The following is a 27,622-nucleotide window of genomic DNA, read 5'->3' on the forward strand; positions in this document are numbered from 1 at the left end:
AGTTGGGGAAAAACATGCAATTAGCTGAGCACAAAGATCTAGCACTTGCAAATTTAGGGCAACAAAACCACTTTTAATTCCCCAGAAGTAAATTCCACTGAAAATGGGGGAGGGGGGAAGGAAATGGAATTAAATATAGCATACAATATTTGGGAAGTACCTCACATGAAAAATATTTTCCTTTAGTTGTTTAACACTGGAAGTAAATAAGGTCTTATATCTCTTATTTATTTATTTATTTATTTAGGAGTTCAATTTGCCAACATATAGCATAATACCCAGTGCTCATCCCAGCAAGTGCCCCCCTCAGTGCCCATCACCCAGTCACCCCCACCCCCCGCCCACCTCCCTTTCCACCACCCCTCGCTCATTTCCCAGAGTTAGGAGTCTCTCATGTTCTGTCTCCCTTTCTGATATTTTCCCACTCATATTCTCTCCTTTCCCCTTTATTCCCTTTCACTATTTTTTATATTCCCCAAATGAATGAGACCATATAATGTTTGTTCTTCTCCGATTGACTTACTTCACTCAGCATAGTACCCTCCATTTATTCATGGAAACATACACGGGGTGGGGTGGGGGGGTGGGAGGCGGGCAGAGAGAGAAGCAGGCTCCATGCAGGAGCCCGATGTGGGACTCGATCCCGGGTCTCCAGGATCACCCCCCGGGCTGCAGGCGGTGCTAAACCGCTGAGCCACCTGGGCTGCCCTTATATCTCCTCTTTTAGACATCTTTAAAAATGGGATTCTCATATGGAATGGTTTAAGAAAACCTACATGGAGAAAGAAAACAGACCGGGGAACCAATTAAGGTGTAAATTCTATAAAACAGTAATCTTATCAATTTGATGAGCAAAGGAATGACTGAACACAGACATAGGAAAATTAGCTTTCATTGAGTACCAAGATGCTACCGTAAGTCTTCATAAAGAAGTTGAATTGATAAATTGTCCTTGGTTATTATCTTCCTCCTATAAATTATTCCTTACAAAAAAATAAAAGATGAACAGAAAGCAGATAAAGTATTACATAGTGTAATTTGAGTCTTAGTCAATTTTAGGCAAGCCCTGTGCCTCATAAAATGGCTTCGGCTCCCAGCATGCTCTTCACGGATTACCCAATTTAAATCTAGTGAGAAAAGGCTATCATTCTGCCACTAGATGGCACTGCCACAAATTGGGATGGCCAGTACTCTGTGGGCCCTAAACTTATAAATAAAACAATTTATTGTGGTGGAAGGGGAGGAGGGCGAGGGGTGGGAGTGAATGGGTGACGGGCACTGGGGGTTATTATGTATGTTAGTAAATTGAACACCAATAAAAAATAAATTAGAAAAAAATAAAAATAAAAAAAAAACAATTTAGAGAAAAAGCAATAAAGATTAAATATACACCAAAATGCAATAAACATTAGAGTGATGCAGAGAATAGTGCAACAAACAAACAAAATATGCTGAAATAGTACTGTCCCACTGGGACATACATCACTAAAGATTCTACTTTATGACTAGATTCTCTGTAGATATGCGAAGATATAATGTTATTTGTCCAACACATTTTGGTTCTCAATATTTTTCCTCTCAAGCCATTGAAGTTAATATTTAACAAACACATTTTCTGCCAAGTTTTAATGTGATATCATTCTCTGAAGAAACAAAGTCCAGAAATAATTTCTCTTTTTGGCAATATTTATTAGTATTTTGACACAAAACCTGAGTTATTATTGAAAGTAAATAGGAAATCAAGGACCCAGATGTCTTGAATTTTTTTCAGGTGCTCTCAAGGTTAACATGTACTCTGTGGCAATGAAAAGGCAGATAAATAAAGGCTATCCGGTGTCACATAATCTGTAACATTTCCTATAACTGTGACTATTTTTTAAATAAAATTCTCTAGCTGACAAATTTAATTTCCCCTTTTGGTTTTGTTTATACATTGGAGTCCCTGGTGTCATGTAACTGAACACAAAACTAGGTGTTCCAGGTCCCTCTCCTTCTTTTTTGACTCTTTACCTCTCATTTATAGTGTGAACTTCCCATAAAATCATTTTATCATAAAAAATTATTTATACATGATATCTATATCTCCAAAGTCTTAATTCATACATATATACTAATGTCTTAATTTAGCAAGAAAAAAAGTGGGAGGAATTAAGAGAGTCCCACTCAGGAAGTTTCCGAAATGCCTACTGGAACAATACGGAAGATAGCAAGTTTCATCTTACACAGCTGGCTGTGTTTAAAAGGACTACAGGAAATGAACGTACTTCCAATCTGTCAGGCACTTGCAAGTGGCTGCCCGCCCTTGGGGACTGAGGGATCTCATTTGAGATGGCACAACAAAGCTGAAAACTGGCCTTGGTCCAACAGTTTCAGCCTTAAATGAACGTGTGTGTGTGTGTGTGTGCACACGCGCACATGCACATTTAAAAAAATACACATACAGAGCCAATAAACGTGATTTGAACTCCACCAACATTCTGGTCTAAGTTTGAACAGGAAATAAAGTTAGTTCATTGTTACCTTTCAGTTAGGGCAAAGGTGACAATCATGATAATTTTGCAAAATACACGCTGATGAGGAAACAGAAGGGTGTGACAGGGTTGGACAATCTACCAACACAGAATAAAAAATTGATTATAATAAACATCCCAGGCCCACAGAAAGACTGTGAAACTGAAGTGAATTCTTCCGTCCCCTAGCTGTGCCTTTGCCTTTACTCTGAAGGTGTGGGTGTCAATTAGGGCTCTTCTGAATGGGCAATGGAGAGATGGTGAACAGGGCTATTTATGAACATTTGCTTCTGCTCCAAGGGAAAAACAGCCTAGCCAGTCACTGAGAGTTTGACTCCTTCCAGAGATTTACCATTTCTCCACACTGTTTGTTCTAAGAATACAGATAGACCAAGGAAAATCTGAAACCCCACAGCAGCATTCCTTCTACAACGAGCCTCTACACTGAAGCATATGATATTTGACAGCCTTTTGTGAGTAGCAGAGTCCATGGATTTTTTTTTCTCCAGCAGTGATATCCTTTCACCTCATTATAAAATATAACCTGTCATAGCTAAATTGAGGAGTTTTTCAACAGGGCTGGAAAACTCATCTTTAATTACTGTATAGGAGGATGCTTCTGAATTATCAGCTATGCAGAAAAAGGCTGAACGGCAATCTGATCACTGTAAGAAACAGATGCTCCTTGATAAAGAAGCCATGTTGTTGGGTTTTCAGTTTCTCAGGTGATGGTGCTTTGATATGGATGACTTTGAAATCCAAATAAGACGAAAAAGAAAAAAAAAAACACTTTCGTTAGTCTAGTAGTATTGTCTGTACACTTAACTATCCATGCACAGATTAGTTTTAAGGATTCTATTGGGTCAGTCTGAAATTATAAATATCTAAATATGTACTTTAAGACAATTTCTAATGGAAGTTTTCTTTCTGTCTGCTTACTATGTTGGTTTCTATAGTAAGGGGTGACAGACCTGACTCTAAATTCAGGCTCTACCACTAACCAGCTGATGACCTGGCCAATTACTGATTCACTCTAAGCTTCAGTTATCTTATCTGCAAAAGGGAGAGAATCATCATACCTACATCACATGATTATTGAGAAGATTAATGAGGTAATAAATGTGAAGAGCTTAGCAAGGTACTCAGGTGCATTTTAGCTACTCAATAAATGGTGGCTTTTATTATTAGAAACAGTCTGCCCTGAATTTCTCAGTTTGGGCTGCAGATGAAAATACATTTTTAGAGCCAGATTGAATATTAGAGTGTCACTCATTTGCAGGGTGCATAGGACAAAATACCTCAAGTGTATATCTCCAGTTGCAGAAATAGGAAGTGGTTATAATGGAGTCAAACCACTAGATCCTTGGGCATCTGACACACTGAGTCCTATTTTATTTAATGTTCTCTCAAAGTCAATATTTCTGAAAGCAGATCCTGAAAAGATGAGTCAGCCACTGGAGCTATTTCTAGAAAAAAAAAATTTCCTATGGACAAATGGCTGGATAATACTACACGCAACATCTCAGTCTTGGAAATTCAAAATGCACATTAGCATATTAAAGGCTTTAAGAAGTCCTACAGTGGAGAAACCCATCTTTACTTTGATTGACACAGATTCCCCAAACCTATCTGAATGCAACTCTTTTTTTTCATCCAACGACTACTGATGCACTAATGATTCATTAGTTACTATTACATGCCAGCCACAGTGTCAAGCATTTTACATGTATTAATTCATTAAATCACAATAACAATACTATGAAATAGGTACCATAATTAATTCTATTTTACTTGCCTAGGATTGCTCAGCCAGTAAGTGACAGCAGGATTCAAATCCCAGCACTCTGACACCAGAGTCGTGTTCTGAACCAACACTTTATATCTCTTCTCGAAATGTGAGGCATATTATGTCTCTCAGAATGCTTTCACTTACAAATCACAGTAACCCCAATCAAAACTAATGTAACTTGGGACTTCTGGGTGGCTCAGCAGTTGAGCATCTGCCTTCGGCTCAGGGTGTGATCCCAGGATCCCGGATCGAGTACCATGTCGGGCTCCCTCTGGGGAGCCTGCTTCTCCCTCTGCCTATGTCTCTGCCTCTGTGTGTGTGTGTGTGTGTTTCTCATGAATAAATAAATAAAGCTTTAAAAAAAAACTAATGTAACAAAAAAGAGGAGTTTATTGTATCATTTAACTAAAAAAGCAGTGTGAGTTTTGGGCACTAGGGGTATAGTTCCTCTCCCTGAAATTCATTCATCTTTGTACCCCTCCTTGTGTTGCTTCATCCTCAAGTGGGTTGCCTTATGGTAGTCACTCCCAGGTAACCCTTATTTACTGCCAAATAGGAGAGAAAGCTTCTTTTCCTCAACCATCAAATAAACTTACCGGCTTCTGAGTAAGTCACATGTTCACCATGGGCCATTTGCTATGGCTGTGGAAATGCGATGTGCTGATTATTTTAGGTTTCATAATTCTTCAGCTGATGGGGATGAAGTATATTGGCTGATGCCATTCAGGGCCAATCTCTGAAGCTAAGAGTTAAGCCAATTCCAAACCATATAACAGGGAAATAGGCTCCTTCTAATAAAGACAAAGAGGAAACAGAGTCCTATAGAGTGTGTTTTGAATAGGACTTCCAATCAAATCTGAGACAACTGTTGTGTGCAGTATACTTTCAAAAATATCACTCTATACTTTTCTTATCCTTGCTCTCTTTGATCACTTATGGAAAAATGGGAAAAAAAGGTAATCAGGGAAACTGAAGTCACTAAAGAAATACAATATATCCAAGACTTGACTTTCCCCTGACAATTTTGGATCTTCTCCCCTTCATTTTCTGATGGTACCTAGAACAGAGAGAAACTGTAGAACTATTTTGACAATTTTTAAATGGAACACCTGAAGCAGAGGAAGATGATTAGACTTTTTCCAGACCAAACAGAAATGTCTTCTGAAATCTATTTATTATTTTTATATAAAAATATCTAAGTATGCTGTGTATAGCTCACAAAAACTCAAAAGATATGGAACGATAGAGTAAAAGTCAAAGTCACCTGCCCTCTTTTGTATTCTTTCCATTCTCCTTCTCAGAGGTCATAGTTTGGTATACACATTCCTAAACTTTCCAAATTCTGTTTACATTTACATTTACACATGCATAAAATATATCTTTTTGATATAAATGGGAACATGTCATTCTTTTTTTCCCACATTCAAATATATATCTGAAGAACTCTTCATCAGTAAAAGAGATCTTCATCCTTTTTGTCTGTTGTATAGGATGGCACAGTACAGGTGAATCATCATTGTTCTCCCTTTGGTTCACTGACAGACATTTAAGGGTTTCTGATATTTTCCTATCAAAAATCAAGCTCAAATGGCCACCACTGTACATGCTACTTTGTGCCCATGTGGAAGTTTTTCTCTACAAAAGGAACCTACCAGTGAAATTGCTTAGTTAAAGGGGTCTGAGCACTTTAAATTTTGATGGAATTGCCAAATTGCCCTCCAAAAAGGCTGTTCCAATTTACACTCCCACCAACAGTGTCTGAGAGTACCTGTTTCCCCACTGGATATTAGCAACCCTTTTGCACTCAATTTCAAAGAGTAATCAACAGGACTCCAGTTAACTCTGTGATGAAAGTGGCTCCCTAAGAGCTTTAAGAATGTATCATTAGACAGGAAAGAAAACAAATATTTTGTGTGAGCCCACTCTGTGATTGGTATTATAATAATAATAAAGAAAACCCTCTTGATTGAACAGCTACTTGCCTTGAACTTACAGACCCAAACTACCTGCCTCACAGTGTTAAGAGGTCAATAAAAGTCACTTATCCCCATTTTGCAGAGGCAAGTTTTAAAGTACCAAAAAATAAATACAAATTTCCATCAGGTTGTGTCCAATAAGAAAAAATAAGAATCCAGCTCTTTTGAGTCCCCACTTCTTCACTTCCCAGTGAAGAAGCAGCCTCTAAAATCCAGAAACAAATCTCCGACCTGTACCCCTCTTTAACGGCAGCCAAAGTGTAGCTGCTGTCATTAGAAACATATTTCTGCTTTAACTTCCACTTAAAGCTGGATGACAATTTAGAAACGCAGTGGGGCTTAAGCCAATGAAACTTCAAGTTCAGTTCCCAGACATGTGGCGGCCTTTGCTCCCTCTGGCAAAGGCTACTAGTGTTCTTTCACTGACTAACTGGTGATCTGAAGGGAAATGAGCAGAAAATAAGGTGCCATCTGCAGAACTCAATATTTACTTCTCTCTGTGTTCCTGGATAGTCGTGGAGAATTCACAGGCTTGCGAACTTGAAATCTCTGTATGGTAGGCGGCAGAAACATTGGCAACTTACTCAGGGCACTGTTGCAATCATTGCTTTGAGCTCAACCCTAGATATATGCCCCAGAGGGAAGCCATGTGGGCTTTAATGCACGTCTTGTTCCCTTGCAGAGAAGTCACAACTTACCCAAACATACTCGTTCACAGACAATCTAAATGAAATCTCCAGATTGATGACAGCTGGCCTAGGCAAGGCAAGAACACCCCGGGAGTGAGCTACTTGTACCCTTTGAGACGAATACATTTTTCTGAATACTTGGTTGTTTTTTATATTTCAATCTCAGGTCAAAGAATTGTAATGGCATCAATACAAATATAAAGCAGTTGGAATGCTTGGGACAAAGTGGCTTTCCAAACCAAAAATGAAATTCTTCTTAAAACAGCAATGCTTAGCTGGTTTAGAAGTTAAATGTCAGTAACCTTATCTTTCTACAAGACTTTCCTTTTTCTCTCCTTCCTGCTTCAGTACCTTAACTTGGAGGCACAATCCTGTTCTACACCGACCCAGGCTCCATCAGCATCTTGTATTCCCTGTCTAAAGCTTTGACACATTTGTCACAACAGCTAAGGTTGAGGAAAGGAGTTGAAACAATTTCACAAGGCTTGTTATGACTCACATGGCCCCTGTGTAGTCCTCTTAACATCCTTTGTTCCCATCCTTCCAATAAAACATGAGCAACAGCCGTTTCCCTCGCACAGTATGAGCCAGAAAGGCTGGAGCCTTTGAGCTCCGGTTCCAGTCTACAGATCATTAGAGCAGATGATATTGTTCTGTACATCAAGCCTTTCACGCCAGCTTCTAAATGAGGGAGAAAGACTGCAGTGATGACAATGATCTATCACTGTACTCTTTTAATAAAGCCACCCCTTTTAATAAAGAGACCTCTTTTAATACCTTAAAAAAATTTCTTTTGAGGTCTTGGGACCATATGGAGAGGAGATTGGAGATATAGCTGAGAAGGGAGAAGGTGACCAGAGAAAACAACAAGGTAGAGTAGGGAATAAGAACAATAAAGAATACATATTTGGTTTCCTGGGCATATTACCCTGCTGCTCTGTCTCCCACTAAGATCTACAGATCTTCAGTTCTTTAGAAGTTATCAGATAGCTCCAACTGTTTTCTAAAGTTTAAATATCACAAAATGATGGGCCCCGAGTTAAGATGGAAGCATCTGTGGTTGAATGTGTCTATAAGAAACAAGCATTATGACATCTTGTATTTTCAGATGGCCCTTCTCTCAAAGCTTAAAGTGTTTTATAGATTTGATTTAATTATTCCTCCACAACATCAATGGCATCTAGGAAGAAAGTAGAGGACAAGCAGTGAGTATTATGGGGGTGAGGGTCTAACTATTATTGCTATTTTTTGCCTAGGGAAAATAATATATAGAATGTTTATAAAAATGCCCTAAGTCAAGACTTTTTCTTTTTTTTCTTTTTTTTTTCTTTTACTTTTTAACTACTCTACCCTTTTATTCAAATAGAACCTGATCCTAACATTTAAAAAAAACACACACAAACAAAATTAACAAACCCCTTCACTTAAAAATTTACTGCTGAACTGGACTTGCTATCACTGTCTCCCTATCCTTTTTCTCGACTACATTCTATTATCAGAAACTCCACAGAGCACAGGATTAAAAAGGAAAAATCACTCTCCCAGGGAGGCAACAATGAATCTTCCAATACGGAACATGCATGAACCACTCTCCCAAATTCCACTCCAAACAGGCAACACAGTCTTCCAAGATGACAGAGAGTTAGCCTCTGTTGCTATGAGAAATGCAAAGCATGTCTTCCAGAGACTAGCATAATGTACAACCAAGCAGATCATTTTCTTAACAAATTCTCCTTTGGGAAAAAAATTTTAGTAAGAAAGCTTTTAATGACTGAATAGTAGTGTAATATTTGCCAACCATGACTTTGGTTATCCAGGGCATTCTGAAGACACATATTGACCTTACTGACATTACTTATTATTACAGTGTTTTACATCATCATCACAGACTAAAGATGCACAGTTTTCCAAAGAGTATCTGCAAACACCATTTTTGGACTTTCAAATTTGACAACAGGTCTCCCACCCTGACTGAAAAATTTCTCTTCTCAGTGTTGGTGGTAGCAGCAAGTACACATATACATTTAAAGAGATATAAACTAAAAATATAGCCCTACGGGTCTGTTATGACTTAGCAGAAAATGTCTTTCTGTGACAACTAAGTGACATGACAGACTGGAGCAGATCCCAAGCAGATCTCTTGGTGCCAAGGGAAGGTTTGTGCCCTAAAATAAACATGATGTGATAAAAGTGTGAGAAATCCTGTGGAAAACAATTCAAGTGTCCTCAGGTACTTTTTCCTGTCCTGTGTAATGGAATGTCTAACTGTACCTTCTATGTTCTTTCCACCTACACTAACCTCCAAATATGAACTTCAAGAAAAATACACCAACATATTAGGATGAAATTAGCTTATGTTCTGGTCTTTTACTATTCCCATTAATGCTATTTTTTTAATTATAAAAATTCTTTGTTGATGAAAATGCTTCATGTTTTCATGATTTGTGTCAAAATGCCTTATAGTCATGAGTCATGTTCTCTTGGCCTGGAGTGTCATCACAGTATCTGTTTCACCAATAGGCCAAAAGCAGATACAAAAGAAATTCTAAATAGAGAAGAAAATGAAAAGTCAAGTGGTTTAGTATTATAAAAGGAAGTGGGTGCTGATTGTGGAGAAAAGAATGGGAAGGATGAAACAGAGGTGAATTTGGAAGGATCAAGTGCCCAGTAATGTCACCATTGTGTAATAGGGTAACCTATCAAACAGTGGTTACAGATCACCAATCAACTGTAAGAAAAGGAGACTGCCATTCTCTACCCACCCATCTATATGAAGAAAATTAGTGATATTATGTTATTTTCATGAATCACAGTCAATATAAAACAATAATACTCTACAAATGAAAAACTATAGACTTCAGTACTTTTGCAAGTTATAGCTAATATTTGCCCTACTGTTGTTGACCTACTAATTTTTTCTTCATGCCATTTCTGCTCCTCAAACCCACATCAAGTCAATAATAGCATTGGTATTAGAATATACATTTGAAGTTTTGTAGTTTTTTTTTAGATCTAACATGTGACTCTCCTACATTTGATTGGTGTGGTCCATAACTAAGGTAGGTAACCCTGACACAGTGGGAACATTGCCTGACAATTATCAGTTCTGGTGGCCCACATGTTCTTACGTACTTGGCTTCCATTCTACCCAAGAAAGGAAATCTGATTAGGCCAGTGTATTAGGGTTTTCCAGAGAAACAAAACTAGTAGGATGTATTATAATAATATAATAAAATCTCTTAATCTATATCGATATATTATATACATATCTCTTTATAACTGTATCTATACATTATATACATATATAGATGATATATGTATGGATATAGAAATTATATCTGTATATTATATACATATAGATGGTACATGCATATATCATCTATATGTATATTACATATAGATATAAAGAGATTACAAGGAATTGGTTCATGTAATTATGAAGGCTGACAAGTCCCACAATATACCATCTGCAAGCTGGAACCTGTGGAAAACCAGTACTGTGGGACACTTGGGTAACTCAGTGGTTGAGCATCTGCCTTCGACCCAGGGTGTGATCTTGGAGTCCCGAATCAAATCCCACATTGGGCTCCCTGCATGGAGCTTGCTTCTTGCCCTCTGCCTATGTCTCTACCTCTCTCTGTGTCTGTCATAAATAAGTAAATAAAATCTTTAAAAAAAAAAAAAAAAAGAAAGAAAATCAGTAGTGCAATTCTGAAAATGAGAGGACCAATGGTATAAGTCCCAATCTGAGGACAGGAGAAGAGTGATGTTCTAGATCAAGCAATCAATTCTCCTTTCCTCTCCTTTTTGTTCTATTCAACCCTTCAAAGGATTGGATGGTACATACTCACATTGGGAAGAGCAATCTTCTTTACTCAGTCTACTGATTCAAATGCTAATCTTATCCAGAAACTCTCACAGGCACACCCAAAGATAACATTTAGCCAAATATCTGGGTGTTTGGTGATCCAGTCAAGTTAACAAACATAATTAACCATCATGGTGAGTTTTTCACCATCCACAATGGTGGGCACGTTAGTGCCTTGATTACAGTCTACAAATGTTTGCATTTGGCACTACATCCTGGTAAAGATTTGTGGCCATGTTAGCTGGAATGATCTGACTTGATGTGCACAGCACTATTAAATTATAGATATCTATCAAATTATAGCTATCTATTAAATTATAGATACAAAACAAGGTTAAAGAAACTCATAAACACAAAGAAGCCATTCCTAGGGCAGTAAGAAATTAGTGGTGGACGTTTTGCAGAATGCGTTGGAAGGAAATAAAACTTCAGAGCATTAGACTACATATGTAATAGTCTGAACTTTGAGAAATTTCCAACTATAAAGTTAAGAAATTTCATAACTAGGATTAAAAAATCATGATTCAGGGGGATCCCTGGGTGGCGCAGCGGTTTAGCGCCTGCCTTTGGCCCAGGGCGCGATCCTGGAGTCCCGGGATCGAATCCCACGTCGGGCTTCCAGTGCATGGAGCCTGCTTCTCCCTCTGCCTGTGTCTCTGCCTCTCTCTCTCTCTCTCTCTCTGTGACTATCATAAATAAATAAAATTTAAAAAAAAATCATGATTCAAGGAAAAAATTATTTTTTTAGAAAACCATAGGAAAAAAAATAGAATTGCATACAGAAAAAGACTTCAGGACAACAAAAAGAAATGAATACCAGACTGGAAACATTTTCTTTATGCCCACTCCACTAAGCAATTCACTTATGCTTTAAAAGGTAGAATCAGTGGTTGACGTAAAGACGTTATGTAGATTACTTTTGATTTGCATATCTGCATTCATGATTAAGTTAACTTTTGGTAAATGGAATTCAGTGTGAAAGTGAACCAGAAACTATCAGAAATGGTCATGATATTTTTAAAAGAATGAAACAGAACATCTAGAAAAGAAAACTAAACTGTAAAAAGTTTTAAAAGTTCAATAAATAAGCTAATCAGCTTTGATATAGCTGAAGAGAGAATAAGAGAACTGGAAAATAAAAATGAAGAAACTAGCCATTCTTTTATACAGGGAAGAAAAGAAAAGGAAAATAAACGGAAATGAAAAACAAGTTCTAAAGATAAAATGAGAAGATCTAACAAATATCTAATTTATGTTAAAGAAGATTTATTTTAATGGGGAAAGTACAGTATATAATGGAAATGTTGTAAGAATTTCCCAAAGCTGATGAATTACAAGGAATCTTCAGTTTGAAGTAGTTTTGTGAACAATGAGCACATATTAAAAGGAATTACACCTAAAATTGAAAAACCAAAGATAAAGTCCTAAAAGCAACCAGAGAGAAAACAGAGTTTACAAATAAATGAATAAAATAGATAGCTGGTTTCTTAAATTAAAAGGGGGAACAGGAGCAAAATATAATGGAAAAACATATTTAAAATGCTTGGAGAAAAATCCAACAACCCCAAATTCTATACTCAGTGAAACATCTTTTGAAAAATGAGAGTAAAATGGAAATACTCCTTTCAAACAACAACTAAAGAGTTTAACACTCATAGGTTCTCAACAAGGACATTTCTAAAAGTTCTTCTTCAATAAGAAGCACTAGGGTCTCAGAAAAAATAGTATAGAATACAAGATGTAATGATAGCAAAGAAAATTACAAACATGTCAATAGAGATTAACAAAAAAGAACTGAATAAAATACTAATAATGTTTTACTTTTTTAATAAAGAGAAAACTGAAATAAAAACAAAATAGTATATAAGTCAGGAGGATGATTAGGATAAAGTTTTCTAGGCTGCTTGTACAGTTTGGGAGAAGGACAAAGATGTTAGCTAACTTTAGATTATACTAAAAAATTTCTAGAATAATACCTAAAAGACTATAAATAGACTACATAGCATCCAAACTTGTAGAAAGGTTAAAAGAAGTCAGAAAAAAAATCCAAATAATGTAAGAAATAGACCACAGAAGAAATACAGAAATGAGAAAAATACAAATTAAGATGGTAAAAATTAAATCTCTATAAATCATTAATCACAATAAATACAAGTGAACTATGTTCTTCGATGAAAAGAATAAGATTTTCAGGGTATGGCCACAAAACTTTTAAGACCTATAACTGACACATACAGATATAGAAATATTGAAAGGTAGGTAATGGAAAAGATATTCCAAGAAAATACTAACCAAATGGCAATTTTGTAGCTGTATTATTATAAGATATATACTTTAAGGCAAAAAGCCTTGCTAGTATAGAGTCTCTACAAAAAAATCAGGGTCCTTTTACCAAGGAGGTACTAAAGTTCTACATATTTATGCATCTAACAACTTTAAAAAATATTTTAAGAGCAGAACTTTATGAAACGAAAAGGAAATAAAAAATAAAGACATTAGAGAAGATCAAAGAATCAACCACTGGCTCTTTGAAAGACAAATAAAATTGACAATCCTTTAACAAGAGAGATTATAAGGAGAGAAGCACAGATAATCAGTAGTATGAGTGAAACAGAGACATAATTAGAAATTCAGCAGACATGAGATATAGAATATTACATTTAAATTATTCTAAATATACATTATCTACATATGATAAAATGTATTATTAATACATTATTTATGTAATATAGAATATTACATTACAGTATTCTAAATATAGAATATTACAGGCCAGTTCATGCCATTAAATGTAAAAAACTAAACATAAACATGCCTACAAAAGTATAATTCAACTAAACTGAGTCTAGAAGAAATAGAAACTCAATAATCACATAAACAATTAAAGAAGTTAAAACACCTTTAAAAAAAAAAGGTCTAGATTATTTTATGGGAATGCTCCACAAAATATTCAAGGAACAGATTATTTTAATCTTATATCAATTTTTCCATAAAAGAGAAAAAACCAGGGGTGTCCGAGTGGCTCAGTCAGTTAAATGTCTGACTTCAGCTCAGTTATGATCTCAGGGTCCTGGGATTGAGCTGCATGCCAGGCTCCTTGCTCAGTGGGGAGTCTGCTTGTCCCTCTGCCCCCTTCCTGCCTCCCTCTCTCAAATAAAAATTTTTAACTTAAAAAAAAGAGAAAAAGTGGGCACAATTCTCAAATTAGTTTATTTTGCCAGTATATCTTGGATATCAAAACCAGATACTAATAATATGAAAAGTATAAAAGGAAAATTACAAGTCAACTCAATTATAACATGAATGCAAAAGCAACTAAACCAAAGGGTAATTATGAAAAACAATACATCATTACCAATATGGATTTATTCAAGTAATGAATGGTTATTATAACATTAAATAATTATGCAAATTCTTACTGTTGGCAATAAGTCCTGATTTGACTAATGAAAGGTTTTACTAGAGGTGACATGTGACATTTCTAGGCAGAAATATTTAATTGCCATCTTAGATACTCCATAGCCATCTTCTGCCATTCATAAGTTTATATGATATATAATGTTGAGCCATTCCATGAAGGACAACTGCTCTGGTCAGGTTTCCAAACCTGCAACAGATTTTTCACAAGAGAAAAACATTTTCTGTTGTGCTAAATCACTGCATTTTCAAGAGTTGTTTCTCATCTAGCATAACCTAGTCCAATCAGATTGATATAGCTATAATAACTAATACAGCTCTGAGAAAGACAAATGAACCAACAAAACAAAATAGAATGCCCAGAAACAGATCCACTTGAATGTGAAAAGTTTATATATGATAGGTAGTGCAGATCAGTGAAGAGGGGATGAGCTATGAAATAAAATATCCTGGACAATCAGTACCTCATCTAGGAAGGTGCAATTGAGTCACTGTGTTATGCTATTTAGGATAATCAATCTCAGGTAAAGGATAGACATATGTGAAACAAAAAAGGAAAAACTTTAGAATGTAACATAGGAATTTATCTTTATAACTCCAAAGTATGGAAGGATTATTAAATAAGACATGAAAGGGACAAACATAAAGGAGAATAGAGATGAATTCAAACACATTGAAGAACCAAACTGAACCAAAAGGAGAACTTCTGTTTGTCAAAAGACTATATCAATGTCAAAAGATGAGCCCCATAACTGGAGTGGATGTTTACTAATCATGTAACCAACAAATTGCCAGTATTTCAAATGCAAAAGTAATTCCTACAAACACATAAAAAGAAAACAAAAATCCAAGCAAAATTAGGGGAAAAAAATTCTCTAAGAAGAAATCAAGTGGTATGAAAAGCATATGAAAACTTACTCAGTTTTTTTAGAAATCAGGTAAATAAAAAGTAAAACTAAAATTTAATGGCTATTCCATTGACAGAAAAAGAAACCTTTGAACAATACCAAATTTTTACAAGAAAAAAATTCTTATGCATACTAGTGAGACTGGAAAAATTTGTTCAATTACTGGAGAAAACACTTCATTATCTTATAAAGTTTAAGATGGGTATAATCTTTTTAAAAAATTTTTAATTGAAGTTCGATTTGCCAACATATAGTATAACACCCAGTGCTCATCCCATCAAGTACCCTCCTCAGTGCCTGTTACCCAGTTATCCCATTCCCCCACTCACCTCCCCTTCCACTACCCTTTGTTTCCCAGAGTTAGAAGTCTCTCATGTTTTGTCACCCTCTCTATTTTTTCCCACTCATTTTCCCTCCTTTCCCTTATAATCCTTTTCACTATTTCTTATATTCCCCATATGAGTGAAACCATATGATGATTATCTTTTTCCGATTGACTTACTTCACTCAGCATAATACGGATGGGTATATTCATACCAGTGTATCTACCTTAGAAAAACTCTTGAGCATGTATTCAGAAGCCTGTGTGAAAATATTTATAGGCACTGTTTGTAATACTTAAAAACACTAAAAATGACCCAAATGTTCATGTTAATCAATGAGACTCAGAGAAAGAGATCCTATATAGATAGTTTTATATATATAGATAAAGATAGAGCTAGAGATAGAGATAGATATGTTATAAGGAATTCGCTTATATAATTATGGAGGCTAAGAAGTCCCACAATCAACACCTGGCAAGCTGGAGATGCAGGAGAGCTGATGGTAGAGTTCCAGTACAAGTTTGAAGGCCTGAGAACCAGGAGAGCTGATATTCTGAGTTCTAGTCTGAAGTTGACAGGCTAGGAATCTAAGAGCCAGTTTTTCAGTTCAAGTCCAAAGGCAGAAAATGGGTGTCCAGCTCAGTAGGTAGGCAGAAGTTCCCTCTTATGCAGACTTTTTGTACTATTCAGGTATTTAATTGATTGGATGAGGCCCACCTGCATTAGAGAGGACAATCCAATTCAAATGCTAACATGATCCAAAAAACTCTCATAAACACACCAAGCATAATTTTTGACCCAATGTCTGGATACTCTGTGGCCCAGTCAAATATACACAAAATTAACCACCACAATGAGAAAATGTATAAATGTTGTGGCTTCCTTATACAACAGAATTCTTTATAGCAATGAAAAATCAGTGAACTCTAGTTGTATAATACACTATGAAATCTTACAGACATAATTTCAAGTAGAAAAAAAAAAGCTGCATAGTATTCACAAGAGCCAAAACATGGAAACAACCTAAGTTTCTATCAACGGATAAATGGACAGAGAAAATGTGATATATATCATGGAATATTATCCTGCCATTTGCAACAACATGGATGGACCCTGAAGGCATTATACTAAGTGAAATCAGTCAAAGAAAGATAAATACTGCATGATCTCACTTATATGTGAAGTCTAGGAAAGGTGAACTCATAAAATTAAAAATAAAAATAAAAAAATTAAAATTAAAAAGTAGAATGGTGATTTCTAGGGCTAGGAGGTGGGAGAAATGACATGTTGGTCAATGGGTACAACCTTGCAGTTATAAAATGAATAAATCTTAGGGATATAGTGTACAGTCTGGTGATCAAAGTTAATAATACTGTATTGTATACTTGAAAGTTACTAAAAAATAAACCTTAAATATTCTCACCACACACACACAAAATGGTAATTATGTGAGGTGATAGAGGTGTTAACTGACCTTATTGTAGTAATTACTTCACAATGCATATGTGTATCAGATTATCACATCGTACACCTTAAACTTACACAATGTTATTTATCAATAATCTTAACAAAGCTGGAGGCAGGGTGAAGAAAGATGCAGAAGATACATAACTGCTTGATATCATATATATGGAGTTCAAAAACATGACTATACACTACTTATTTAGGATCATTTACATACAACGTAAAGCAAAAAAAACAATTCAAGACAGTGATTAACTTAGCAGAGAGAAAAGACTCGAGAGTTTCATCTAGAAGCAGCATATTAGTAGCTTCAAAGGTGTTGATATTTTATTACTTAGAATGGATGTGGATATGCTGTATATACGCATATATGTGTATAGTTGATTTTCAGTATCCATAGTAGTGATGTTCTATAAAGTCATTGCAAATGCTAAATTAGCAAATACTGAACCATTGTTCTAGGGGATGTACATAGTTAAGTTCTTCAAGCCTCGAATCACAACATTTTTTACTAACCCTCAATATATAACCTGGTTTTATATATTTATGTTTAAAGATACCTTATTTAATATATGTTGCTGATTAATTAACACTGAATTCATGGCCAACAGCACTATACTTTGTGCCTGAACAAATCTTATCCAACAAACACACTTTCTCTGTAAGAATTCAGTGTGGACTGACTTCGCCTTGCCATCTCCAGGTCTCTGCCTCCACCAAACTCATCTCTCCTCCTCATCTCTAGCCTATGAAAAGAGTTGATGTAGAGTAAGATACTGGAAAAAAGAAGCTACTGACAGAATGCTGGCGTTCACTGAAGGAAATCTCAGCTTTGTAACCCACTAAAGAATTTTGTGGGTGGAGTTTCTTTGAAGACTCTTAATTAAAACCCTTCTTTTACTCACACTGTTAAATTGGAAATAAATTAGTCATGTTTCTCATTTTCCTTTCCAATAGCCAAATGGATATTAAAGTTCTACAATTCAAAATGTAGAAAGAGAAAACACATTTTTCTTGAAAGATGGAAATCTGATGAACAGATCTCATCAGAGATTTTCACTTTTTAAGGTGAAACTGGAATATGTATTTAAACATCATCTTTAACTCTTAAACATGAAATAGGTTTAGTGACACTTCTAAGGGAACATGTGTTCTTAAAATACTAGATATTAACCCTGAATTTACAGGGTTTTGCTTTGTTTTGTTTTATAAGAGAGCCGCTTAATGTTTTATTTCCCTTCAACTCCGAAATGCATGAACTGGATAAATGTGGTTGATCATCTTTTCTGAAAGCAGCTATCATACCTCTATGATATATGTATCTTTCTTCTACCTGAGAGTCAATCAGATTAATAGTATTTTAATAAGGGTATATGCAAATTAGATAATCACTGATCATGATAAATTTTAACTACTCTTGAGCTTACTGCAACTTAGCTTAGTGTGTAGAATGTAATTAACGTTTATACCTAAAAGTTACATATTCCACACTTTCTCTAAGCTTTATGCATTAAATCTGGGAGTTGTCATTATGACAAACTATTTTTGTGTGTGTAAAATACAACAAACTCTGTGTTTTATAATAATCTGTTGGCTTTCATTCTTCAATGTCCCTTCAAGTTCCACACAGTTTCTTCATCTCTAAGCTTCCCTAGACTTTCTAATTTTTAAGGTCCTAAATGTCTTGCAAATGCAACAACAAAACAGTATGAATAACTAGATAAAACTGTTTCAAAGAAAAGCAAATCAAATTTTTATTGTTTTTCCCTTGTGCAAAGAAAACATTTATTTCTTTGAATTAATAGATGTCTAGCTTGTCTTTCATGCTCTACTTGATGGCAAGCCTCCAGAATAGAAGTTTCAAAATTTCAAGCTAAACATTCCTGAGAATACTATATATAGTAAGAACGACAGTTTAATATCCAATGATAATGCATGTATATTCTCAGGCCTTCAGCAATAACAATGAGATGCCATTATTCTAAGATGTGTGGACTCTGAAACAGATAAATTTAACACTACATATATAATTATATGAGTACAATATACTTGGTTTCACTGATTGACATTTCCCTTCAAAATATTCTAATTTCAAAAAAAACAAAAAAACAAAATATTCTAATTTCTATGTCCATCTTAAAAAAAAAAAAAAAGGAGCCCACAGCAGCTTTAGGAAATCCAAGATTGTTCCTTGAAGAATCTCTAATCTACCTCTTGCTCTTCCCAACAGTGTAACTATGGGTGCATTTAATTGTGAGTAAATAAAAGTGGACTGAAAGTTCTAACCATAATTCTACAATTCCATTTAATTTATTTTGTTCTAATGTCCACATTTATTATCTTGTTAGAATGTACATAATTTTTTTAATTGTCTTAAACCCTTTTTGGAATAAGACAAAGGCAAAAGGCAATTACACATATATAGAATCCTATTTATGACTCTGATAACTAAGTCTGATTTCTCTTTGGTTGTAATGGAGACATTAATATTTATTCATTAATTATTTAGCAAATTAGTTATTGCTTACTCTATGCTAGACATGGTGATATACAAACAAAGAACTTTACCTCTGTCAATGAAGCACTGACAGCCTTGCTACAAAACAGGCATATATACTTAATAAAATAATACATTTGTTATAATTAAAATACTTATAGACACAGAGTGGGGACAAAAGACTGAGGCACCAATTCCCCAGGGGAGTGTTAGGATGAAGAAAGGTAATCCAAATGAGAAGTATAGAAGAAAGTCTGTGTGGAAGAAGTTACAACCTTAGAGAGTTCTGAGAAAAAAAAAAAAAAAACAGAACAGTTTCTCATAATCGAAGCTTATGAGACTAATGGGTATTTTTGAATGGCAAATCTGAGAAAGAATTGAGATCATGGCAGGCCTCACCCTTCACAACCAGAGTTTGAGCTTTATCCCATGGGCAAAAGGGAATCAATCAATACAACTAATTCTGTATAAAGAGCATTCAGTAACCACGGAGACTGGATAAAGGCAGAGAAAGTAGTCTGAAACCATCACAATGGTCTTCACAAGAGATTTGGCTACCTACACTTGGGGTGTGGTGGAAATGAAGTGGTTATTATTACTGAAATGCCTTAATTCTGTCTCAAAGTAGAAAGCAGAGCAAGATGAGAAATACCACATCAGCAGAGAGCCACTATAGACCATTTGGTGCAATTTCTACTTTTGAATACAATAATGAAATCTGGGTTCTTAACTGCCCCAGCTGGGACCTTACCAACTTGGGCTCATGATAGGAAGAGCCCTGGCTCTTTATAGTAAGAGGGAGCCCTGGAATCAATTTACTCATGGCTCTCCCCAACAGAAATTCAGAATCCCATGTGTTGAAAATGAGCTTTTTGAAAAGTCCAAAATGAACAACTAACTGACATTAAAAACAGATATTATGTTCATCCAAACATTTCTGTGAGTGTGCCCAGACCTCAAGAGTGTCTGTTGCTTGCATACTTAGAAGTTTAGAAGGACATCACAGCATTAGTGGAATGATTGCCTGGAAAAGGGCATGGAAAATCACCAGCACTTGTTTCTAGCCAAGAACCTTCCAGCTTTCAGGACCTGAGTGGCAAAATCACAGCTGCTGTTGGTATTAAACAAATTCTCTTGTCCCTGAGATTCTTCAACACTTCTTCCATTAAACCACCAGATGAGGCAATAGAGTAAATAGTCATTTTGTCCTAAGGCATGGAGGAAAAAAGCTTAAAAAGTAATTTTTTGCGCTCCTGAATAGACCAGGATGCAACAGAAACAGCCAGAAAATAGTGGGAAGTAAGTAAAACAGAAGAGGTTTTGTTCTCAGTGATATTGTTTTACCCTACACCTTACACTAATTTCTCTACGGTTTATTTGTGCCCAGTTGCCTAGGGGCAGTGTGTCCACTACCTGTGATAAACGTATAGATATGCCAATGCAAATTTATGAACTCACAAAGTATCCTACAGAGTATAAAAATGCAGAACAGCATGACATAAATCAGTAATGGCAGCAGGCAATAACATACCCAATCTGTGAGGTGTGTATTATTTTCCTTAAGAGAGAGATTATACTCAAGGAAGATTATTTATAGTTTCCTTTTGAGTGATGTTAAAAAATATTCATAAAGCCAAATTAAACTTGCATAAGTGATTCAGTGGTTTTCATTTTCACAGATATGGACTGCCTTAGTTCACAAAGTTGGCTGTTGACTGACACACAGTTAAACCCCATGAACAAAAACATGAACATTCCTTGTTTTGAAGACCAAGTCTAGCTTAGCTCCAACTGATCTAACAATATAGGATTTTTCTATTTGCATAGAAGGTCACATCTTATGAAGTCCTTCCATAACAGCACCTATAAGATGTTAAATGAGCCAAACAACCCTATTTCTGGTACCCAACCCTTCATATTTAGCAGCATCAAAGCATTAAGATATAAGAACAAGAATATTTATTATAGTTGGTAATAGTCTCAAATTAGAAATAACCTAAACACCCTTCTATAAACAAGTACATAAAGATGTATTAGGTATGATCTTTGTCCTGAAAAGATGTCAGCGATCTTTTAAGTAAATAAAAGTAAGTTATGCAATCAGTATAGATAAATCTCATTTTTGTTAAAAAACAAACAAACTACTATTAATACTGGTTAACTCTAGTGGTTGATATATGGAACTACTACTGGTTTTTACTGGTTTTTACTTCTATCTTGTTTGATATTTTATTTTGTAAAGATTTTATTTATTCATGAAAGACACAGAGAGAGAGAGAGGCAGACACAGGCAGAGGGAGAAGCCGGCTCCCTGTAGGGAGCCCAATGTGGGACTCGATCCCAGGACGCCGGGATCAAGACCTCAGCCAAAGGCAGACGCTCAAGCACTAAGCCACCCAGATAACCCTTGTTTGATATTTTAAAATGAGAAAGTACTATTCTTATAATTTAAAAACAAACAAAAGATAGCTATCAGATTTATCTTCCCGCCTCTAAGGAAGAGATCTCTTGAACACAAAATCTCCATGATACCTTTCAGCTATTTTTTTATTATTTTAGTTCTGGGAATTCCAGTTAACACAAACCAGAATTTCTGATGACACTCAAGGGATATGACCTCCATGACTACGAGTCTAAAAATAATTTGCATAAATCTCTGTGGACTAAAAATATTAACTTTCACACAGCTCTAGTGGCAAACAAAAGCAAGGGAATTTTAAGATCTTCCTTAAGCATGGTTGGATATCTCTTTATAACTCTCTACCAGCTCCCACTCTCTCTCTTTTATAAATGGATAAACTGGGAATGAGGAACAAATAGTAACTTCTGTAGGAGGTGGACAGTAAACATTGGTAATTGCAAACATATGTTCAGAAATGACCCAGGATAGTTATGCATCTTATCATGAGAATATCATGTTTTAAAGCAAACATTTTCTTCATCTTCATCTTCTGTGTATACCAAAAGCTAAAAGGACTTTCTCAATTTCAGAGCCAACTAAATTTGTCTAAACTGTTGACTAAAAAAAAACCTAGTAAATAGAATAGGCTTCTCATATAGGAATAAGAAATTAATTCATAGCAGTCTCATAAAGTTCAGATGTATCAATGAAGAAAAAGTTCAATTCATTTGGAAGTGAGAAAATCTGCAAGGATTAAATATTATCTAGAAAATTAGCCACTTTTACCTTCTCACATTAAGAAATGAAAACTAAGAAATTATAGAACTTTTTTCAAATTCTTATAAATTAGTACATATCAATATAAAAATAAAAATCTTACTTCCTATTTCCAAAACCACCTTTGCTGGAGTCATAAATGTTCTTATTCTAAATAAGAATTCTTCATTTATTTTGAAGCTAGGAAGGCAGAGTAAAGAGGAGGAAAGAAAAGTATATTAGAACTAATTAGAACTCCGAAAAGAGGTTGCGAAATAAACACGCAATATTATATTCCTTCTGCCCCGTTGTATTTTAATCATTTTTTTGTCTTTTTAAGGCTAAACCAATCATACAATAAGGTTTGCAGGTAAGTGTCAAAAGCTCAGCAATCACCAAATGTTTTACAGGCCCAGATTTCCCTTAAGCCTGTAGTAAGTGCAAAGGGCATATTGCATTCTTTCCTAAATGCTTACTATAAATTATCTTGGAGACCTGTCAATCTGGGTATTTGCTGAGATATATTTAAATAATGTCTCGTTTGAGACCTATTACCTTGAAATTAAGAGTCATTTCCAAGTCAGAAGTCAGAGGTCATGTCTGGAACAGACACATGTATCCATTTTTAAAGGAGTTAGTTTCATGTTAAGAAAAATCAAAATTCCATTTATTAAGTACATAAGTCCACAAACCAGTAAATTGTTATTGATTGGTAAGTAAGGTAGAAGCATCATTTTACACTGAAAACACTAATAGAGTGGGGTATTATTATTATTATTGTTTATTTAGGAATCAAGGACAAAAAGAGTTTCATGTCCATTTTTTTTTTTTTGCTTTATAGGTAAGGAAACTGATGTCCAAAATGTATTGTATTTAGCTTTTGAGAGCCCTGCAAAATAGTTTTTCATAAATATATACTATAACAAGTGATATCTTTTAATGTTATGTTTTTGACATTTTTCTGGAAATTTAACTTTCTTTAATTAGAATCAATTATACTAGCAAAAACTCAATACATGAGCCCTGAAGTCTTCTCATTATGTCTTCAACATATTGGGCTACCAGAAGGCTTTAAAAATTTAGGTCTGAAACTCTACAGGGCTGGAGAAAAAAATCAAAATCAAATGCTTATGAATGGTTGTTGAAACCATCAGTGCATGGGAAGTAATCTGGTAAGAGTAAATAGAGTGAAAAGCAAGTCAAGCTTCAGATCACAACCTCCAAAAGTTTTTGATTGCTTAACTCATCAGTTTTTTTTTAAATGAGGATACACCATCACTATATTTACTTACTTTTAAATCATACTTCATCTTGAGCTAATAACTTAACTTTTGTGAATTTTAGCAATTATCTTGTAAGACTGTAATAAGTTTAAATGACCTAACATAGGCCTAGTACATAGTAAGACTCCAATAAATGCTATTTACACACACTCACATGCATACATAATATATCATATGTATACTGTACTAATGTAGTACATACATAATAAAGCCCACATAAAATAAAAATTTGAAAAACCTATACTAGTGCTTGCTTCGGCAGCACATACACTGAAAAAGATACACTAAAATTTATGTATAAATAGAGTTTCTAATACAGTCTTTCCATACCCCAATAGGTATCTTGTAGAGTCCATGGAATACATTTACTCCAGTTTGGAAACCACTCCTTTGGAGAACTCCTATTTAGAGGAACAAGCTACCAAGAGTCTGTAGTACGCTGGGGTCAGCTTGCACATTTGAAGACAAACAATTGTTCACACCTCTTCTCAGTTCAGCATTCAGTGATGTCACATTGGTAGCCTAACATAGACCATGGTGAGAGCACCTATATCATAGGCATCAGAAAACACTACACATTAGGGTTTTGGTGTTTTTGTTTTTCCTCCAGAGATGGTTGTTAGGCATTCATTATCAAATAACTATCAGCATTTTAGTTGCTGATAAAAAAACAAGGACAAGGTACTGTGGAGTTAGAAGATCAAAAAAGGGGAAAGAATTAGAAGGGTAAGTGGTCAAAATTGTCAGAAGCTGTGTAGGTGTCACTGGATTTGACAATAGAGTCATTAGTGACTTTAAAAAAACAAAAGTTTCTATAAAGTGGTTGGGTACAACCAGAAAATAGTGGGTTGGTAGTGAATAAAAAGCTAGGAAGAAAAAGAAGACAATGAAGGAAATAAATATAATCAAGCCACAGTCTGAGAAGAAGTCTGAATTATGGAGGTGTTGAGGGCAGAAAGTTTAAAAAGGCCAAAGCTGAAGAAGGTGAAACAGGAACTGAGAGAAGCCAAGATAAACAATGGCCAGAGCCATAGAAGCCAAAGTGTGGCTATGCGATAAGGAGGTGTATGTTGGTGTGCGGATGGTGATCATGTTTTGCGAGAGGTGGTTACAGGAAGATAAGATGACCAATTAGAAAGTAGAGGCTGAGCCAAGCAAGTGGAAGGTGGAAGATTCTGGAAGGGAGGTGTGAAGGGATTTAAAGAATGGAAAACAGAAAAGCAAGAAGAAAAACACCTAAATTCTAGACTTCTAAATGGACAAGAATAAGTTCAAGAAAAAATATATGCTATTCTAAGGCATTTGCCTCTCCATTTGTAAAGAGGCTAGAACTTCATCAAAAGCAATGATGCTTAATTATCTATTGTGGTGACCTAACCACTATTTTATGGTTAAGTTCTCCTATTTTATTTCATTGAGGGGGAAAATTTTACTCTAACCAGATTATTTTTATACACCAACTTTAAACATTTGGTTGGAAACTACACTGAAAACTACATCTCATTTGTGTGCTGAGCACTTATGAGTCCACTCTACCTGAGAGACTGCTGAAAGCCCAGGGAAAATATTGCACTGATGCCTTTGTAACTAGGACAAAATCACCCTACACAAACACATCTGTCACTTACCTGTTGAAGACAAGCCTTTAATTAATTGGGTTTACAATTTTGTTTTCCTTTTTTTATTACTTCTCTTAACCTAATGTTCACCTTCCATGTCCCTAAAAGAAGAACAGGTAAAGGCCAGGTGAAAAATAAACTCCCATAGGCAGTATTTGCAGAGCTGTTTCTGGTAAACAGTCAAACACCAGGTTCTTATATCATCATTTATTTGCACCTGTCTTTAAGCATGACTTTTTGTGCTGCCAGAAGCAATTCTTAATTTCCATCAATAACCTTTCATTTCAAGCATGGCCAGTTTGAATTACAAGTGCAAGAGCTGAGAATCATCTCTTTTGGAAGCTGGAATTGGGCACAGGACCATAACTTAAAGATTAAGCTAAACTCTTAAACTGGACTATACTGGGAAAATTCACAGGGATGTACCCTGGCTATCTGGAGGAGTTTTGCTCTTTACCACATTGTATATGTTTCATTTATGCTGTCAGTTGCCCATCTAGAGTTTACTAGACCCCTCGCGAAATGCCGATTAAGTACTCATTAAGATTACAGAAATACCCTGCTGCCTTCTGAGAAGAGGAATTTGGAAGAAAATATTCATTCTGAAATTCTTGCAAGAGGCTAGAAGAAACTCAGATTGGGCAGAGGCAGAGATCACTGACCCATAAATTCTGTTTAATTGCATCTAGAGGCAATACTGAACAATATGTCTATGACTTTAAAATGGGTATCACCTAGACAGAGTACTGCACAGAACATAGTAAGTGTTCAATACATACTTTTTGAATGACTGATTGCCTAACCTCAATGATTGAATAAGGCATTAGAAATGTTTCGCTTCAAGAACTCTGGCTGGAAACAAAGGTAAAAAAACGTGACTCAACATGGAAAATATACCAATTCACACCAATTACTAGTAGGAAGAGTGTTCTGTGGAAGACTCATGTGATTAAAAGTGAGTCAATATTAACTTTCAATGTGCTGCGATCTGAATAAACATTCTTCCCAAAATTCATATGTTGAAATCCTAACCCCGAAAGGTGGTAATATTAGTAGGTGGGACCTTTGGGAAGTGATCAGATCATGAACAAGATTAAATTCTCTAACAAAAGAGACCCCACAGAGTTTGCAATGAGAAGTTTGCAACAGGAAAAGGGCCCTTATTGAACCATCCTGGCACCCCGAACTTGGGGTTCCAGCCTCAGAAACTGTGAGCAGTAAATTTCTACTATTTATAAGGCATTCATTCTTGGTATTTTGTTGTAGAAACCTGAGTGGGCCAAGACACAATCATAAGAAAGAAAAAAAAAGTATAAAGGGAGAGGTTTTTTTGGTTCGTTGACTTCACCTGCCCAGTTTATAGTATGATACATTTATTATTCCCCTTTAAGAGAAAAACAATTAAATGGAACTGCGTTACTTTCCATTCTTTGCGGTCCCAACTTACTCATTTTGCATCCTCAAAATCACATGCTGGCTTTCAGAAGAGAAATGAAAAATGACTAGAAACAGGTTCTGTCTTCCATTTTTTGCTCAAATGAGTTTGGTTCGATGCTGTTTAGCATACGTAGTGGGTTTAACCAGTGGGATCATGACTCTGCCAAGAACAGTTACATGAATTTTCACATGGCAGTTACATAGTAGAGGCTCCTCTAAGATGTATGCAGCACCAGATGGGGGCAGGGGGAAGGAGCTGAATTCTATGGAAACACTACTGTAGCATATTGTGCTCAGAGATTCCAAAAATAATCCTGCCACAGTTTTTGGCAAATGTAAGCACCTCTTAACATTTAACCTAACAGCTTAATTAAAGAATTATTAAAATTCAGTCTACAAATATTTTCAGCACCTTCTATTTGGTGGAGTCAGTCCCTTCTAAACCACTGATGCTACACACTCACAGACATTTGCTATAGGTATTGTCCTTTCGGTACTGGGACAGATCATACTAGAACACAGCCTGCAGAGCAAAAGGGACTAGAATACATGCAGACCTGGGTAAAGTCAGGGGGGATAATATATAACCAAGTAGTCTGAGGCAGGTTGCAAGAATGATGGAGGGTGGCAGCAAGACCTGAATCATTACCTATGAAGAACAGTGATCACAGCCATGAAGACAGCT

At 35.6% G+C, this 27,622-nt stretch overlaps 1 long non-coding RNA gene across 2 annotated transcripts; it reads right to left on the reverse strand.

Moving 5' to 3' along the window:
- Positions 1-1,511: 1,511 nt before the first annotated feature.
- LOC112676158 (uncharacterized) lies at positions 1,512-27,610 on the reverse strand. 2 transcript variants are annotated; one of them, XR_007407354.1, is made up of 8 exons: positions 25,510-27,610; positions 24,212-24,428; positions 22,723-22,799; positions 7,893-8,144; positions 7,464-7,645; positions 4,896-5,090; positions 3,809-3,976; positions 1,512-3,259 (listed from the first exon to the last, which is right to left on the reverse strand). It is a non-coding gene; the product is annotated as an uncharacterized LOC112676158 (long non-coding RNA). The 2 variants fall into 2 exon arrangements; XR_003146334.3 differs by lacking the exon at positions 3,809-3,976 and having other exon boundaries at positions 25,510-27,607.
- Between the last annotated feature and the right edge of the window lie 12 nt (positions 27,611-27,622).

Source organism: Canis lupus, chromosome 30, assembly GCF_003254725.2.
Source record: "Canis lupus dingo isolate Sandy chromosome 30, ASM325472v2, whole genome shotgun sequence".
Taxonomy (NCBI): domain Eukaryota; kingdom Metazoa; phylum Chordata; class Mammalia; order Carnivora; family Canidae; genus Canis; species Canis lupus.